Source organism: Marmota flaviventris, unplaced genomic scaffold (assembly GCF_047511675.1).
Source record: "Marmota flaviventris isolate mMarFla1 unplaced genomic scaffold, mMarFla1.hap1 Scaffold_132, whole genome shotgun sequence".
Lineage (NCBI taxonomy): Eukaryota > Metazoa > Chordata > Mammalia > Rodentia > Sciuridae > Marmota > Marmota flaviventris.
The window spans coordinates 63,202-79,493 of record NW_027287911.1 but is presented as its reverse complement, the minus strand read 5'-3'; the positions used below and the strand labels follow the sequence as shown (position 1 = coordinate 79,493).

The following is a 16,292-nucleotide window of genomic DNA, read 5'->3' as shown; positions in this document are numbered from 1 at the left end:
GAGGCCCCTTGGTCGCGGTCACCGGTCCACCTGCAGAGGACAGGACAAGACGCAGGGCCTGACGACCCGGTGGGCGCGTGTCCCCGCAACGCAACCACCGCTCCCCTCCCTCCCCCCTCTCCCCCCTGCAATGCTTGCAGGGGAGGGGGCTTTCCGTCTGGTGAGGCCGCCGACTAAGCTCCCACAGGGGTTTGAATCAGGGTGCTTCTTCCACAGGCGGTCCTTTCCTGGACACTGGACAGAGGGGTCTATGCCCTTCCTCAGGGCGGTGCTGTGCACGTGCTGGTCGTTGACTGGTACCAACAAGGCGCAGAGCCCTCCGACCTTGGCATTGGGTCCGAAGGGGGTGACTGCGGTGGCTTTGCAGAGTGGGCCCGAAACTCAGGGCGAGGCACGACCCCAGCGGCGCACTTCTGAGCCTGGCCGGGCGACTGACTGACTGGGAGCCAGCGGGCCGCTGCCCCCGGCCACCCTCTGCCCGGTTTTCCCTGAGTCCCTGAGTGTGTTCCTCCCTCCTGCCCTCCCTGTGCGTGGCTCCACTCGCCAGGCACGCTCAGGGGACGTGTGTGGCCGGCGGCTGGCCATTGCCCAGTCGGACTGCATTTCCGCCTGGGGCGCTGGGCCTGTGTCAGGGTCCCTGGGGTGTCCGAGGGGGGTGCCCGCCTGCCTCTCCGCCCCTGGCTCTCTGGGCTCCGGGCTAGGCTAGGCTAGGTTCGCGCGCGCGGGACACTGAAACGGCCAGGGCTTCTGGGCTTCTCCGCCTGGCGAAAGGCGGGGTGGGCGTGGCGGTGGGGGGCCGGGGGTCCGTGGGGGGGTTGGGGTCGCGGGAGGCCTGGGCCTTGGCGAGGAGCGGCGGAGGAGGCCAGGCCACGCCAGGCCACGCCAGGCCGGGGCGGGGCGGGGCGATCCCTGCGGGCGCTTGGTGGGGCTCGCGGTAGGTGGAGTCAGGTGGAGAGGGGCGGTGTTGGAGGCGGGACTCAGCCAGTCCCAGTCTCCCAGGACCCCTGGGCCGCTGCCCGGTGGAGTCAGGTCGGAGCGGAGCGTGAGAGCCCCCAGCCTTGAGTTGAGTTGGGTTGGGCTGCGCTGTTGTGGGGCGGGCGAGGGAGGCCCCCTGCGACCACCCCCTCCGATTTCCCCCCTCCACCCCCCTCCCGTCCCCTGGACTGAAGGGTGGAACCCGGAGCAGGCTCTTGAGGCGCCCCCGGGCGGCCCTCCCCGCCTACGGCCATACCACCCTGAACGCGCCCGATCTCGTCTGATCTCGGAAGCTAAGCAGGGTCGGGCCTGGTTAGTACTTGGATGGGAGACCGCCTGGGAATACCGGGTGCTGTAGGCTTTTGCGCCCCCTTCCCACACACACTTTTAACTTGCGTGGCCCCGAGAGACAGGCCGTGACCCCCGGGCCCTCGGGCCAGGGCGCAGGCGCAGCCCTGGGCTGCCGGTCGCTGTCCCTTCAGGCCTGCGGCTGGCCTCCCGACGACCAGCGCCCAGCGCCTGCAACAAGGCCCACAGGCCTGGCTCTCCCCAGGGACGCTAGGACACTCACTCCATGAGACCCCGCTGAGCCGAGCCAGGTCCAGGCCACGACCCTCCATGTGCACCCAGACCGACCCCCCCACCCCTCGGCCTGGAGGATGGGGTGTGTGGGGGGGCGACACCCGCCTTCCCCAGAACACGGGGCCCACCCGCGGGGCCCGCTCCCTCACCCGTTCCTGCCACACAAGCAGAACCTTGACACCCACATCCTGGGAGTGGGAGAGTCCATCGAGCGTCTCTGCCTGGGTCCTTCTCTCTTTGCACCACCTCCGCAAGGTCCCTCCTGTGTCTCTACCTCCTTCCCCACCGCCTTCCTCCGTGAGGGTCCCCCTGAGTCTATCTCTCTCTCTGCCTGTCTCTCCCTTTCACTCTCATCGGAGCAGCAGATGTCTCTGTGGGTCCCTGTTCATCCATCTCTCCTTCTCTCTTGTGCCTCTCTTGGCCTGTGAGGAGGCATCCCTGTCTCCATCTCCCACTCAATCCCTCTCTGGCCTTGACTCTCCTCTCTCTCTCTCTCTCTCTCTCTCTCTCTCTCTCTCTCTCACACACACACACACACACAAACACACACACACACACAGAGACACACACTCACCCCTCTACCCCCCACCCAACCCCAGCCAACTCACTCTGGGCTGCAAGTCACCAGGTCCATGGTAGCCTGGAGACTGGGCAGTCACAGGTTCTCTCATCTCCCATCTAACTTCCCATGGATGTAAGAGTGGATTCACACATCACCCTTGAAGTGCGCGCAGGACTTCAGGGTGTGTGCTCAGCAGAGGCTGAGAGAGGGCCGAGGAGGCCACAGGGTCTTAGGAGTCTGCGCTGAGAGCCAAGCAAGAGAGCAGATGGCAAAAGAGGGCAGGCGCTCCTGAAAGAGGAGGAAGCAGCCTTCAGAGCAGGCAAGCGGTTCGGGGCCAGGGGGTTGCCATGGAGGACCAGGTGCCAAGAGGAGTTGAAGCCCGGCCGGTGGGGACAGGGAAGCAGAGGCCCCTTGGTCGCGGTCACCGGTCCACCTGCAGAGGACAGGACAAGACGCAGGGCCTGACGACCCGGTGGGCGCGTGTCCCCGCAACGCAACCACCGCTCCCCTCCCTCCCCCCTCTCCCCCCTGCAATGCTTGCAGGGGAGGGGGCTTTCCGTCTGGTGAGGCCGCCGACTAAGCTCCCACAGGGGTTTGAATCAGGGTGCTTCTTCCACAGGCGGTCCTTTCCTGGACACTGGACAGAGGGGTCTATGCCCTTCCTCAGGGCGGTGCTGTGCACGTGCTGGTCGTTGACTGGTACCAACAAGGCGCAGAGCCCTCCGACCTTGGCATTGGGTCCGAAGGGGGTGACTGCGGTGGCTTTGCAGAGTGGGCCCGAAACTCAGGGCGAGGCACGACCCCAGCGGCGCACTTCTGAGCCTGGCCGGGCGACTGACTGACTGGGAGCCAGCGGGCCGCTGCCCCCGGCCACCCTCTGCCCGGTTTTCCCTGAGTCCCTGAGTGTGTTCCTCCCTCCTGCCCTCCCTGTGCGTGGCTCCACTCGCCAGGCACGCTCAGGGGACGTGTGTGGCCGGCGGCTGGCCATTGCCCAGTCGGACTGCATTTCCGCCTGGGGCGCTGGGCCTGTGTCAGGGTCCCTGGGGTGTCCGAGGGGGGTGCCCGCCTGCCTCTCCGCCCCTGGCTCTCTGGGCTCCGGGCTAGGCTAGGCTAGGTTCGCGCGCGCGGGACACTGAAACGGCCAGGGCTTCTGGGCTTCTCCGCCTGGCGAAAGGCGGGGTGGGCGTGGCGGTGGGGGGCCGGGGGTCCGTGGGGGGGTTGGGGTCGCGGGAGGCCTGGGCCTTGGCGAGGAGCGGCGGAGGAGGCCAGGCCACGCCAGGCCACGCCAGGCCGGGGCGGGGCGGGGCGATCCCTGCGGGCGCTTGGTGGGGCTCGCGGTAGGTGGAGTCAGGTGGAGAGGGGCGGTGTTGGAGGCGGGACTCAGCCAGTCCCAGTCTCCCAGGACCCCTGGGCCGCTGCCCGGTGGAGTCAGGTCGGAGCGGAGCGTGAGAGCCCCCAGCCTTGAGTTGAGTTGGGTTGGGCTGCGCTGTTGTGGGGCGGGCGAGGGAGGCCCCCTGCGACCACCCCCTCCGATTTCCCCCCTCCACCCCCCTCCCGTCCCCTGGACTGAAGGGTGGAACCCGGAGCAGGCTCTTGAGGCGCCCCCGGGCGGCCCTCCCCGTCTACGGCCATACCACCCTGAACGCGCCCGATCTCGTCTGATCTCGGAAGCTAAGCAGGGTCGGGCCTGGTTAGTACTTGGATGGGAGACCGCCTGGGAATACCGGGTGCTGTAGGCTTTTGCGCCCCCTTCCCACACACACTTTTAACTTGCGTGGCCCCGAGAGACAGGCCGTGACCCCCGGGCCCTCGGGCCAGGGCGCAGGCGCAGCCCTGGGCTGCCGGTCGCTGTCCCTTCAGGCCTGCGGCTGGCCTCCCGACGACCAGCGCCCAGCGCCTGCAACAAGGCCCACAGGCCTGGCTCTCCCCAGGGACGCTAGGACACTCACTCCATGAGACCCCGCTGAGCCGAGCCAGGTCCAGGCCACGACCCTCCATGTGCACCCAGACCGACCCCCCCACCCCTCGGCCTGGAGGATGGGGTGTGTGGGGGGGCGACACCCGCCTTCCCCAGAACACGGGGCCCACCCGCGGGGCCCGCTCCCTCACCCGTTCCTGCCACACAAGCAGAACCTTGACACCCACATCCTGGGAGTGGGAGAGTCCATCGAGCGTCTCTGCCTGGGTCCTTCTCTCTTTGCACCACCTCCGCAAGGTCCCTCCTGTGTCTCTACCTCCTTCCCCACCGCCTTCCTCCGTGAGGGTCCCCCTGAGTCTATCTCTCTCTCTGCCTGTCTCTCCCTTTCACTCTCATCGGAGCAGCAGATGTCTCTGTGGGTCCCTGTTCATCCATCTCTCCTTCTCTCTTGTGCCTCTCTTGGCCTGTGAGGAGGCATCCCTGTCTCCATCTCCCACTCAATCCCTCTCTGGCCTTGACTCTCCTCTCTCTCTCTCTCTCTCTCTCTCTCTCTCTCTCTCACACACACACACACACACACACACACACACACAAACACACACACACACACACAGAGACACACACTCACCCCTCTACCCCCCACCCAACCCCAGCCAACTCACTCTGGGCTGCAAGTCACCAGGTCCATGGTAGCCTGGAGACTGGGCAGTCACAGGTTCTCTCATCTCCCATCTAACTTCCCATGGATGTAAGAGTGGATTCACACATCACCCTTGAAGTGCGCGCAGGACTTCAGGGTGTGTGCTCAGCAGAGGCTGAGAGAGGGCCGAGGAGGCCACAGGGTCTTAGGAGTCTGCGCTGAGAGCCAAGCAAGAGAGCAGATGGCAAAAGAGGGCAGGCGCTCCTGAAAGAGGAGGAAGCAGCCTTCAGAGCAGGCAAGCGGTTCGGGGCCAGGGGGTTGCCATGGAGGACCAGGTGCCAAGAGGAGTTGAAGCCCGGCCGGTGGGGACAGGGAAGCAGAGGCCCCTTGGTCGCGGTCACCGGTCCACCTGCAGAGGACAGGACAAGACGCAGGGCCTGACGACCCGGTGGGCGCGTGTCCCCGCAACGCAACCACCGCTCCCCTCCCTCCCCCCTCTCCCCCCTGCAATGCTTGCAGGGGAGGGGGCTTTCCGTCTGGTGAGGCCGCCGACTAAGCTCCCACAGGGGTTTGAATCAGGGTGCTTCTTCCACAGGCGGTCCTTTCCTGGACACTGGACAGAGGGGTCTATGCCCTTCCTCAGGGCGGTACTGTGCACGTGCTGGTCGTTGACTGGTACCAACAAGGCGCAGAGCCCTCCGACCTTGGCATTGGGTCCGAAGGGGGTGACTGCGGTGGCTTTGCAGAGTGGGCCCGAAACTCAGGGCGAGGCACGACCCCAGCGGCGCACTTCTGAGCCTGGCCGGGCGACTGACTGACTGGGAGCCAGCGGGCCGCTGCCCCCGGCCACCCTCTGCCCGGTTTTCCCTGAGTCCCTGAGTGTGTTCCTCCCTCCTGCCCTCCCTGTGCGTGGCTCCACTCGCCAGGCACGCTCAGGGGACGTGTGTGGCCGGCGGCTGGCCATTGCCCAGTCGGACTGCATTTCCGCCTGGGGCGCTGGGCCTGTGTCAGGGTCCCTGGGGTGTCCGAGGGGGGTGCCCGCCTGCCTCTCCGCCCCTGGCTCTCTGGGCTCCGGGCTAGGCTAGGCTAGGTTCGCGCGCGCGGGACACTGAAACGGCCAGGGCTTCTGGGCTTCTCCGCCTGGCGAAAGGCGGGGTGGGCGTGGCGGTGGGGGGCCGGGGGTCCGTGGGGGGGTTGGGGTCGCGGGAGGCCTGGGCCTTGGCGAGGAGCGGCGGAGGAGGCCAGGCCACGCCAGGCCACGCCAGGCCGGGGCGGGGCGGGGCGATCCCTGCGGGCGCTTGGTGGGGCTCGCGGTAGGTGGAGTCAGGTGGAGAGGGGCGGTGTTGGAGGCGGGACTCAGCCAGTCCCAGTCTCCCAGGACCCCTGGGCCGCTGCCCGGTGGAGTCAGGTCGGAGCGGAGCGTGAGAGCCCCCAGCCTTGAGTTGAGTTGGGTTGGGCTGCGCTGTTGTGGGGCGGGCGAGGGAGGCCCCCTGCGACCACCCCCTCCGATTTCCCCCCTCCACCCCCCTCCCGTCCCCTGGACTGAAGGGTGGAACCCGGAGCAGGCTCTTGAGGCGCCCCCGGGCGGCCCTCCCCGCCTACGGCCATACCACCCTGAACGCGCCCGATCTCGTCTGATCTCGGAAGCTAAGCAGGGTCGGGCCTGGTTAGTACTTGGATGGGAGACCGCCTGGGAATACCGGGTGCTGTAGGCTTTTGCGCCCCCTTCCCACACACACTTTTAACTTGCGTGGCCCCGAGAGACAGGCCGTGACCCCCGGGCCCTCGGGCCAGGGCGCAGGCGCAGCCCTGGGCTGCCGGTCGCTGTCCCTTCAGGCCTGCGGCTGGCCTCCCGACGACCAGCGCCCAGCGCCTGCAACAAGGCCCACAGGCCTGGCTCTCCCCAGGGACGCTAGGACACTCACTCCATGAGACCCCGCTGAGCCGAGCCAGGTCCAGGCCACGACCCTCCATGTGCACCCAGACCGACCCCCCCACCCCTCGGCCTGGAGGATGGGGTGTGTGGGGGGGCGACACCCGCCTTCCCCAGAACACGGGGCCCACCCGCGGGGCCCGCTCCCTCACCCGTTCCTGCCACACAAGCAGAACCTTGACACCCACATCCTGGGAGTGGGAGAGTCCATCGAGCGTCTCTGCCTGGGTCCTTCTCTCTTTGCACCACCTCCGCAAGGTCCCTCCTGTGTCTCTACCTCCTTCCCCACCGCCTTCCTCCGTGAGGGTCCCCCTGAGTCTATCTCTCTCTCTGCCTGTCTCTCCCTTTCACTCTCATCGGAGCAGCAGATGTCTCTGTGGGTCCCTGTTCATCCATCTCTCCTTCTCTCTTGTGCCTCTCTTGGCCTGTGAGGAGGCATCCCTGTCTCCATCTCCCACTCAATCCCTCTCTGGCCTTGACTCTCCTCTCTCTCTCTCTCTCTCTCTCTCTCTCTCTCTCTCTCACACACACACACACACACAAACACACACACACACACAGAGACACACACTCACCCCTCTACCCCCCACCCAACCCCAGCCAACTCACTCTGGGCTGCAAGTCACCAGGTCCATGGTAGCCTGGAGACTGGGCAGTCACAGGTTCTCTCATCTCCCATCTAACTTCCCATGGATGTAAGAGTGGATTCACACATCACCCTTGAAGTGCGCGCAGGACTTCAGGGTGTGTGCTCAGCAGAGGCTGAGAGAGGGCCGAGGAGGCCACAGGGTCTTAGGAGTCTGCGCTGAGAGCCAAGCAAGAGAGCAGATGGCAAAAGAGGGCAGGCGCTCCTGAAAGAGGAGGAAGCAGCCTTCAGAGCAGGCAAGCGGTTCGGGGCCAGGGGGTTGCCATGGAGGACCAGGTGCCAAGAGGAGTTGAAGCCCGGCCGGTGGGGACAGGGAAGCAGAGGCCCCTTGGTCGCGGTCACCGGTCCACCTGCAGAGGACAGGACAAGACGCAGGGCCTGACGACCCGGTGGGCGCGTGTCCCCGCAACGCAACCACCGCTCCCCTCCCTCCCCCCTCTCCCCCCTGCAATGCTTGCAGGGGAGGGGGCTTTCCGTCTGGTGAGGCCGCCGACTAAGCTCCCACAGGGGTTTGAATCAGGGTGCTTCTTCCACAGGCGGTCCTTTCCTGGACACTGGACAGAGGGGTCTATGCCCTTCCTCAGGGCGGTGCTGTGCACGTGCTGGTCGTTGACTGGTACCAACAAGGCGCAGAGCCCTCCGACCTTGGCATTGGGTCCGAAGGGGGTGACTGCGGTGGCTTTGCAGAGTGGGCCCGAAACTCAGGGCGAGGCACGACCCCAGCGGCGCACTTCTGAGCCTGGCCGGGCGACTGACTGACTGGGAGCCAGCGGGCCGCTGCCCCCGGCCACCCTCTGCCCGGTTTTCCCTGAGTCCCTGAGTGTGTTCCTCCCTCCTGCCCTCCCTGTGCGTGGCTCCACTCGCCAGGCACGCTCAGGGGACGTGTGTGGCCGGCGGCTGGCCATTGCCCAGTCGGACTGCATTTCCGCCTGGGGCGCTGGGCCTGTGTCAGGGTCCCTGGGGTGTCCGAGGGGGGTGCCCGCCTGCCTCTCCGCCCCTGGCTCTCTGGGCTCCGGGCTAGGCTAGGCTAGGTTCGCGCGCGCGGGACACTGAAACGGCCAGGGCTTCTGGGCTTCTCCGCCTGGCGAAAGGCGGGGTGGGCGTGGCGGTGGGGGGCCGGGGGTCCGTGGGGGGGTTGGGGTCGCGGGAGGCCTGGGCCTTGGCGAGGAGCGGCGGAGGAGGCCAGGCCACGCCAGGCCACGCCAGGCCGGGGCGGGGCGGGGCGATCCCTGCGGGCGCTTGGTGGGGCTCGCGGTAGGTGGAGTCAGGTGGAGAGGGGCGGTGTTGGAGGCGGGACTCAGCCAGTCCCAGTCTCCCAGGACCCCTGGGCCGCTGCCCGGTGGAGTCAGGTCGGAGCGGAGCGTGAGAGCCCCCAGCCTTGAGTTGAGTTGGGTTGGGCTGCGCTGTTGTGGGGCGGGCGAGGGAGGCCCCCTGCGACCACCCCCTCCGATTTCCCCCCTCCACCCCCCTCCCGTCCCCTGGACTGAAGGGTGGAACCCGGAGCAGGCTCTTGAGGCGCCCCCGGGCGGCCCTCCCCGCCTACGGCCATACCACCCTGAACGCGCCCGATCTCGTCTGATCTCGGAAGCTAAGCAGGGTCGGGCCTGGTTAGTACTTGGATGGGAGACCGCCTGGGAATACCGGGTGCTGTAGGCTTTTGCGCCCCCTTCCCACACACACTTTTAACTTGCGTGGCCCCGAGAGACAGGCCGTGACCCCCGGGCCCTCGGGCCAGGGCGCAGGCGCAGCCCTGGGCTGCCGGTCGCTGTCCCTTCAGGCCTGCGGCTGGCCTCCCGACGACCAGCGCCCAGCGCCTGCAACAAGGCCCACAGGCCTGGCTCTCCCCAGGGACGCTAGGACACTCACTCCATGAGACCCCGCTGAGCCGAGCCAGGTCCAGGCCACGACCCTCCATGTGCACCCAGACCGACCCCCCCACCCCTCGGCCTGGAGGATGGGGTGTGTGGGGGGGCGACACCCGCCTTCCCCAGAACACGGGGCCCACCCGCGGGGCCCGCTCCCTCACCCGTTCCTGCCACACAAGCAGAACCTTGACACCCACATCCTGGGAGTGGGAGAGTCCATCGAGCGTCTCTGCCTGGGTCCTTCTCTCTTTGCACCACCTCCGCAAGGTCCCTCCTGTGTCTCTACCTCCTTCCCCACCGCCTTCCTCCGTGAGGGTCCCCCTGAGTCTATCTCTCTCTCTGCCTGTCTCTCCCTTTCACTCTCATCGGAGCAGCAGATGTCTCTGTGGGTCCCTGTTCATCCATCTCTCCTTCTCTCTTGTGCCTCTCTTGGCCTGTGAGGAGGCATCCCTGTCTCCATCTCCCACTCAATCCCTCTCTGGCCTTGACTCTCCTCTCTCTCTCTCTCTCTCTCTCTCTCTCTCTCTCTCTCACACACACACACACACACACACACACACACAAACACACACACACACACACAGAGACACACACTCACCCCTCTACCCCCCACCCAACCCCAGCCAACTCACTCTGGGCTGCAAGTCACCAGGTCCATGGTAGCCTGGAGACTGGGCAGTCACAGGTTCTCTCATCTCCCATCTAACTTCCCATGGATGTAAGAGTGGATTCACACATCACCCTTGAAGTGCGCGCAGGACTTCAGGGTGTGTGCTCAGCAGAGGCTGAGAGAGGGCCGAGGAGGCCACAGGGTCTTAGGAGTCTGCGCTGAGAGCCAAGCAAGAGAGCAGATGGCAAAAGAGGGCAGGCGCTCCTGAAAGAGGAGGAAGCAGCCTTCAGAGCAGGCAAGCGGTTCGGGGCCAGGGGGTTGCCATGGAGGACCAGGTGCCAAGAGGAGTTGAAGCCCGGCCGGTGGGGACAGGGAAGCAGAGGCCCCTTGGTCGCGGTCACCGGTCCACCTGCAGAGGACAGGACAAGACGCAGGGCCTGACGACCCGGTGGGCGCGTGTCCCCGCAACGCAACCACCGCTCCCCTCCCTCCCCCCTCTCCCCCCTGCAATGCTTGCAGGGGAGGGGGCTTTCCGTCTGGTGAGGCCGCCGACTAAGCTCCCACAGGGGTTTGAATCAGGGTGCTTCTTCCACAGGCGGTCCTTTCCTGGACACTGGACAGAGGGGTCTATGCCCTTCCTCAGGGCGGTACTGTGCACGTGCTGGTCGTTGACTGGTACCAACAAGGCGCAGAGCCCTCCGACCTTGGCATTGGGTCCGAAGGGGGTGACTGCGGTGGCTTTGCAGAGTGGGCCCGAAACTCAGGGCGAGGCACGACCCCAGCGGCGCACTTCTGAGCCTGGCCGGGCGACTGACTGACTGGGAGCCAGCGGGCCGCTGCCCCCGGCCACCCTCTGCCCGGTTTTCCCTGAGTCCCTGAGTGTGTTCCTCCCTCCTGCCCTCCCTGTGCGTGGCTCCACTCGCCAGGCACGCTCAGGGGACGTGTGTGGCCGGCGGCTGGCCATTGCCCAGTCGGACTGCATTTCCGCCTGGGGCGCTGGGCCTGTGTCAGGGTCCCTGGGGTGTCCGAGGGGGGTGCCCGCCTGCCTCTCCGCCCCTGGCTCTCTGGGCTCCGGGCTAGGCTAGGCTAGGTTCGCGCGCGCGGGACACTGAAACGGCCAGGGCTTCTGGGCTTCTCCGCCTGGCGAAAGGCGGGGTGGGCGTGGCGGTGGGGGGCCGGGGGTCCGTGGGGGGGTTGGGGTCGCGGGAGGCCTGGGCCTTGGCGAGGAGCGGCGGAGGAGGCCAGGCCACGCCAGGCCACGCCAGGCCGGGGCGGGGCGGGGCGATCCCTGCGGGCGCTTGGTGGGGCTCGCGGTAGGTGGAGTCAGGTGGAGAGGGGCGGTGTTGGAGGCGGGACTCAGCCAGTCCCAGTCTCCCAGGACCCCTGGGCCGCTGCCCGGTGGAGTCAGGTCGGAGCGGAGCGTGAGAGCCCCCAGCCTTGAGTTGAGTTGGGTTGGGCTGCGCTGTTGTGGGGCGGGCGAGGGAGGCCCCCTGCGACCACCCCCTCCGATTTCCCCCCTCCACCCCCCTCCCGTCCCCTGGACTGAAGGGTGGAACCCGGAGCAGGCTCTTGAGGCGCCCCCGGGCGGCCCTCCCCGCCTACGGCCATACCACCCTGAACGCGCCCGATCTCGTCTGATCTCGGAAGCTAAGCAGGGTCGGGCCTGGTTAGTACTTGGATGGGAGACCGCCTGGGAATACCGGGTGCTGTAGGCTTTTGCGCCCCCTTCCCACACACACTTTTAACTTGCGTGGCCCCGAGAGACAGGCCGTGACCCCCGGGCCCTCGGGCCAGGGCGCAGGCGCAGCCCTGGGCTGCCGGTCGCTGTCCCTTCAGGCCTGCGGCTGGCCTCCCGACGACCAGCGCCCAGCGCCTGCAACAAGGCCCACAGGCCTGGCTCTCCCCAGGGACGCTAGGACACTCACTCCATGAGACCCCGCTGAGCCGAGCCAGGTCCAGGCCACGACCCTCCATGTGCACCCAGACCGACCCCCCCACCCCTCGGCCTGGAGGATGGGGTGTGTGGGGGGGCGACACCCGCCTTCCCCAGAACACGGGGCCCACCCGCGGGGCCCGCTCCCTCACCCGTTCCTGCCACACAAGCAGAACCTTGACACCCACATCCTGGGAGTGGGAGAGTCCATCGAGCGTCTCTGCCTGGGTCCTTCTCTCTTTGCACCACCTCCGCAAGGTCCCTCCTGTGTCTCTACCTCCTTCCCCACCGCCTTCCTCCGTGAGGGTCCCCCTGAGTCTATCTCTCTCTCTGCCTGTCTCTCCCTTTCACTCTCATCGGAGCAGCAGATGTCTCTGTGGGTCCCTGTTCATCCATCTCTCCTTCTCTCTTGTGCCTCTCTTGGCCTGTGAGGAGGCATCCCTGTCTCCATCTCCCACTCAATCCCTCTCTGGCCTTGACTCTCCTCTCTCTCTCTCTCTCTCTCTCTCTCTCTCTCTCTCTCTCACACACACACACACACACACACACACACACACAAACACACACACACACACACAGAGACACACACTCACCCCTCTACCCCCCACCCAACCCCAGCCAACTCACTCTGGGCTGCAAGTCACCAGGTCCATGGTAGCCTGGAGACTGGGCAGTCACAGGTTCTCTCATCTCCCATCTAACTTCCCATGGATGTAAGAGTGGATTCACACATCACCCTTGAAGTGCGCGCAGGACTTCAGGGTGTGTGCTCAGCAGAGGCTGAGAGAGGGCCGAGGAGGCCACAGGGTCTTAGGAGTCTGCGCTGAGAGCCAAGCAAGAGAGCAGATGGCAAAAGAGGGCAGGCGCTCCTGAAAGAGGAGGAAGCAGCCTTCAGAGCAGGCAAGCGGTTCGGGGCCAGGGGGTTGCCATGGAGGACCAGGTGCCAAGAGGAGTTGAAGCCCGGCCGGTGGGGACAGGGAAGCAGAGGCCCCTTGGTCGCGGTCACCGGTCCACCTGCAGAGGACAGGACAAGACGCAGGGCCTGACGACCCGGTGGGCGCGTGTCCCCGCAACGCAACCACCGCTCCCCTCCCTCCCCCCTCTCCCCCCTGCAATGCTTGCAGGGGAGGGGGCTTTCCGTCTGGTGAGGCCGCCGACTAAGCTCCCACAGGGGTTTGAATCAGGGTGCTTCTTCCACAGGCGGTCCTTTCCTGGACACTGGACAGAGGGGTCTATGCCCTTCCTCAGGGCGGTACTGTGCACGTGCTGGTCGTTGACTGGTACCAACAAGGCGCAGAGCCCTCCGACCTTGGCATTGGGTCCGAAGGGGGTGACTGCGGTGGCTTTGCAGAGTGGGCCCGAAACTCAGGGCGAGGCACGACCCCAGCGGCGCACTTCTGAGCCTGGCCGGGCGACTGACTGACTGGGAGCCAGCGGGCCGCTGCCCCCGGCCACCCTCTGCCCGGTTTTCCCTGAGTCCCTGAGTGTGTTCCTCCCTCCTGCCCTCCCTGTGCGTGGCTCCACTCGCCAGGCACGCTCAGGGGACGTGTGTGGCCGGCGGCTGGCCATTGCCCAGTCGGACTGCATTTCCGCCTGGGGCGCTGGGCCTGTGTCAGGGTCCCTGGGGTGTCCGAGGGGGGTGCCCGCCTGCCTCTCCGCCCCTGGCTCTCTGGGCTCCGGGCTAGGCTAGGCTAGGTTCGCGCGCGCGGGACACTGAAACGGCCAGGGCTTCTGGGCTTCTCCGCCTGGCGAAAGGCGGGGTGGGCGTGGCGGTGGGGGGCCGGGGGTCCGTGGGGGGGTTGGGGTCGCGGGAGGCCTGGGCCTTGGCGAGGAGCGGCGGTGGAGGCCAGGCCACGCCAGGCCACGCCAGGCCGGGGCGGGGCGGTGCGATCCCTGCGGGCGCTTGGTGGGGCTCGCGGTAGGTGGAGCCAGGTGGAGAGGGGCGGTGTTGGAGGCGGGACTCAGCCAGTCCCAGTCTCCCAGGACCCCTGGGCCGCTGCCTGGTGGAGTCAGGTCGGAGCGGAGCGTGAGAGCCCCCAGCCTTGAGTTGAGTTGGGTTGGGCTGCGCTGTTGTGGGGCGGGCGAGGGAGGCCCCCTGCGACCACCCCCTCCGATTTCCCCCCTCCACCCCCCTCCCGTCCCCTGGACTGAAGGGTGGAACCCGGAGCAGGCTCTTGAGGCGCCCCCGGGCGGCCCTCCCCGTCTACGGCCATACCACCCTGAACGCGCCCGATCTCGTCTGATCTCGGAAGCTAAGCAGGGTCGGGCCTGGTTAGTACTTGGATGGGAGACCGCCTGGGAATACCGGGTGCTGTAGGCTTTTGCGCCCCCTTCCCACACACACTTTTAACTTGCGTGGCCCCGAGAGACAGGCCGTGACCCCCGGGCCCTCGGGCCAGGGCGCAGGCGCAGCCCTGGGCTGCCGGTCGCTGTCCCTTCAGGCCTACGGCTGGCCTCCCGACGACCAGCGCCCAGCGCCTGCAACAAGGCCCACAGGCCTGGCTCTCCCCAGGGACGCTAGGACACTCACTCCATGAGACCCCGCTGAGCCGAGCCAGGTCCAGGCCACGACCCTCCATGTGCACCCAGACCGACCCCCCCACCCCTCGGCCTGGAGGATGGGGTGTGTGGGGGGGCGACACCCGCCTTCCCCAGAACACGGGGCCCACCCGCGGGGCCCGCTCCCTCACCCGTTCCTGCCACACAAGCAGAACCTTGACACCCACATCCTGGGAGTGGGAGAGTCCATCGAGCGTCTCTGCCTGGGTCCTTCTCTCTTTGCACCACCTCCGCAAGGTCCCTCCTGTGTCTCTACCTCCTTCCCCACCGCCTTCCTCCGTGAGGGTCCCCCTGAGTCTATCTCTCTCTCTGCCTGTCTCTCCCTTTCACTCTCATCGGAGCAGCAGATGTCTCTGTGGGTCCCTGTTCATCCATCTCTCCTTCTCTCTTGTGCCTCTCTTGGCCTGTGAGGAGGCATCCCTGTCTCCATCTCCCACTCAATCCCTCTCTGGCCTTGACTCTCCTCTCTCTCTCTCTCTCTCTCTCTCTCTCTCTCTCACACACACACACACACACACACACACAAACACACACACACACACACAGAGACACACACTCACCCCTCTACCCCCCACCCAACCCCAGCCAACTCACTCTGGGCTGCAAGTCACCAGGTCCATGGTAGCCTGGAGACTGGGCAGTCACAGGTTCTCTCATCTCCCATCTAACTTCCCATGGATGTAAGAGTGGATTCACACATCACCCTTGAAGTGCGCGCAGGACTTCAGGGTGTGTGCTCAGCAGAGGCTGAGAGAGGGCCGAGGAGGCCACAGGGTCTTAGGAGTCTGCGCTGAGAGCCAAGCAAGAGAGCAGATGGCAAAAGAGGGCAGGCGCTCCTGAAAGAGGAGGAAGCAGCCTTCAGAGCAGGCAAGCGGTTCGGGGCCAGGGGGTTGCCATGGAGGACCAGGTGCCAAGAGGAGTTGAAGCCCGGCCGGTGGGGACAGGGAAGCAGAGGCCCCTTGGTCGCGGTCACCGGTCCACCTGCAGAGGACAGGACAAGACGCAGGGCCTGACGACCCGGTGGGCGCGTGTCCCCGCAACGCAACCACCGCTCCCCTCCCTCCCCCCTCTCCCCCCTGCAATGCTTGCAGGGGAGGGGGCTTTCCGTCTGGTGAGGCCGCCGACTAAGCTCCCACAGGGGTTTGAATCAGGGTGCTTCTTCCACAGGCGGTCCTTTCCTGGACACTGGACAGAGGGGTCTATGCCCTTCCTCAGGGCGGTACTGTGCACGTGCTGGTCGTTGACTGGTACCAACAAGGCGCAGAGCCCTCCGACCTTGGCATTGGGTCCGAAGGGGGTGACTGCGGTGGCTTTGCAGAGTGGGCCCGAAACTCAGGGCGAGGCACGACCCCAGCGGCGCACTTCTGAGCCTGGCCGGGCGACTGACTGACTGGGAGCCAGCGGGCCGCTGCCCCCGGCCACCCTCTGCCCGGTTTTCCCTGAGTCCCTGAGTGTGTTCCTCCCTCCTGCCCTCCCTGTGCGTGGCTCCACTCGCCAGGCACGCTCAGGGGACGTGTGTGGCCGGCGGCTGGCCATTGCCCAGTCGGACTGCATTTCCGCCTGGGGCGCTGGGCCTGTGTCAGGGTCCCTGGGGTGTCCGAGGGGGGTGCCCGCCTGCCTCTCCGCCCCTGGCTCTCTGGGCTCCGGGCTAGGCTAGGCTAGGTTCGCGCGCGCGGGACACTGAAACGGCCAGGGCTTCTGGGCTTCTCCGCCTGGCGAAAGGCGGGGTGGGCGTGGCGGTGGGGGGCCGGGGGTCCGTGGGGGGGTTGGGGTCGCGGGAGGCCTGGGCCTTGGCGAGGAGCGGCGGTGGAGGCCAGGCCACGCCAGGCCACGCCAGGCCGGGGCGGGGCGGTGCGATCCCTGCGGGCGCTTGGTGGGGCTCGCGGTAGGTGGAGCCAGGTGGAGAGGGGCAGTGTTGGAGGCGGGACTCAGCCAGTCCCAGTCTCCCAGGACCCCTGGGCCGCTGCCTGGTGGAGTCAGGTCGGAGCGGAGCGTGAGAGCCCCCAGCCTTGAGTTGAGTTGGGTTGGGCTGCGCTGTTGTGGGGCGGGCGAGGGAGGCCCCCTGCGAC

General features: G+C 66.8%; 6 non-coding genes across 6 annotated transcripts; all 6 read left to right on the top strand.

Annotated features, from left to right (window-relative positions):
- The first annotated feature begins 1,217 nt into the window (after positions 1 to 1,217).
- Positions 1,218 to 1,336, top strand: LOC139703880 (5S ribosomal RNA). The gene has a single exon (XR_011705958.1). It is a non-coding gene; the product is annotated as a 5S ribosomal RNA (ribosomal RNA).
- Positions 1,337 to 3,739: 2,403 nt separating this feature from the next.
- Positions 3,740 to 3,858, top strand: LOC139703898 (5S ribosomal RNA). The gene has a single exon (XR_011705976.1). It is a non-coding gene; the product is annotated as a 5S ribosomal RNA (ribosomal RNA).
- A 2,415-nt stretch (positions 3,859 to 6,273) lies between these two features.
- Positions 6,274 to 6,392, top strand: LOC139703878 (5S ribosomal RNA). Its single transcript, XR_011705956.1, has one exon. It is a non-coding gene; the product is annotated as a 5S ribosomal RNA (ribosomal RNA).
- A 2,401-nt stretch (positions 6,393 to 8,793) lies between these two features.
- LOC139703877 (5S ribosomal RNA) lies at positions 8,794 to 8,912 on the top strand. Its single transcript, XR_011705955.1, has one exon. It is a non-coding gene; the product is annotated as a 5S ribosomal RNA (ribosomal RNA).
- A 2,415-nt stretch (positions 8,913 to 11,327) lies between these two features.
- LOC139703876 (5S ribosomal RNA) lies at positions 11,328 to 11,446 on the top strand. Its single transcript, XR_011705954.1, has one exon. It is a non-coding gene; the product is annotated as a 5S ribosomal RNA (ribosomal RNA).
- A 2,419-nt stretch (positions 11,447 to 13,865) lies between these two features.
- Positions 13,866 to 13,984, top strand: LOC139703897 (5S ribosomal RNA). Its single transcript, XR_011705975.1, has one exon. It is a non-coding gene; the product is annotated as a 5S ribosomal RNA (ribosomal RNA).
- Positions 13,985 to 16,292: the final 2,308 nt, after the last annotated feature.